This window comes from Loa loa (genome assembly GCF_000183805.2).
Source record: "Loa loa unplaced genomic scaffold supercont3.430, whole genome shotgun sequence".
NCBI lineage: Eukaryota > Metazoa > Nematoda > Chromadorea > Rhabditida > Onchocercidae > Loa > Loa loa.
The window spans coordinates 12,729-14,589 of record NW_018108610.1 but is presented as its reverse complement, the minus strand read 5'-3'; positions in this window follow the sequence as shown (position 1 = coordinate 14,589).

Here is a 1,861-nt window from a genome sequence, read left to right as displayed (position 1 = left end):
TTATTATTATTATTATTATTATTATTATTATTATTATTATTATTATTATTATTATTATTATTATTATTATTATTATTATTATTATTATTATTATTATTATTATTATTATTATTATTATTATTATTATTATTATTATTATTATTATTATTATTATTATTATTATTATTATTATTATTATTATTATTATTATTATTATTATTATTATTATTATTATTATTATTATTATTATTATTATTATTATTATTATTATTATTATTACTGTTAATAGGAATTATTATTATTTTAATACTTGAGTTATTTCACTTAATATTTATGAATACCTCTGAAATTCAAAATCAGTAATTTTTGAATTTAATATGACCGATAGGTTAGATATAGCATGCGATAAAATTCATTGATTAATTCTACCAAAAGAAATTTCATCACGCTATCATCTATCTGATAAGTTTAGCATAGGTTATTAACCAATGAATTGGATCATCTTAATTTTATCAGTAGTACATGCTTTTGCAGTTAATGATTAATTGGTATTAATATGATAGTGTCAGATTTATTATCATTTTCTTATAGCAATAGATATATTCTAACATTGATAAGTATCAAATAATTGCTTTGTATTAATATTGATCAAAGATTGTTTGCAACATTTTGATAATTATAAAAATTTTCCAAAATTATTTCATGGTTTCAATTTTTTGCATTTGTAATTCATCAGTTTTTGCATTTTGTTACTTACTAATTTTATTGCTAATGCTATGTTTGATGATAATTTTGATGATTTTGGCTGATAATTTTATAACAAATGTAATTCAGCAGCAAATTTTATCACTGCATGATAAAGCATGCACGCAAAGCATGCAATATGCAAGCTAATAAATAATAGTAGAGAGCTTGTAAATTATGAAATATAATGACAGCAATTTTTAATAAATTCATAATTTTTTTGATGTAAATAAAATTCATTTTCAAAAATATAAGCATATGTTAGTTTTAAATTTTTTATCTTAAAAAAAAAAAAGTTAAAGAAACGACTGCTATGCTTTTTTCCTTCTTTTAAATTTTTAAAATATTTTATTTATTAAAATTTCCAAAATATTCTATGAAAATTTTCCTTTTCTTTAATATCATCTTCGAATTAAAATAATTTTTCGCCTTATACTGCTTTAAGAAATAATATTTTTTTTTTTCATTTTCTACTTATCTTTAATTTAATAAAAATATTTGTTAATGTTACAAATATAATGCTTCGTTTCTTAAGTTACAATTTTGAAATATCAAAAAGATTCTATTCTTGTCATTTGTTTTATTTTCTTTTTTTTACTGATGCCTATCGAATTCATTTCTTTTCAGGAATATTTGCAAACTGTCACCAATTGTCAACTTGCTCATTTGTGATGATTATATTAATACTGTAAGATTCTTCTCGAGAATTCCTTGTAAAAGTTTGCATTTTTCATTTATTCTTTATTCTTTAGATTCATCATTAATTAAAATCATTTTATTGAAGAGGCAAAAAAAAAAAATGTACTTATCGCTTTAGGAATAAAACCGGTTATCGTTTTATAAAAAACAATTTATTGTCAATTATTTTTTTAAATTCCCTTATGAACTTTCTTCCTTTTTTTTTAGCTAAATTTCTTTAAATAACGGCTAATAATTAATTCTTTCTGTCTATTTAATTTCCAATTTAAATTTAGTTTAAGTAAAATTAAAATTTTGAAAAAAAAAGATTTAATAGTTTGAGTGAATTGAGTAACATTCTTTTTAAGCAATTGAAAAACGTTAGCCCAAACCTGTTTGGGTGTGTGTGTGTGTGTGTGTGTGTGTGTGTGTGCATTCATATATATACATATATATGCTA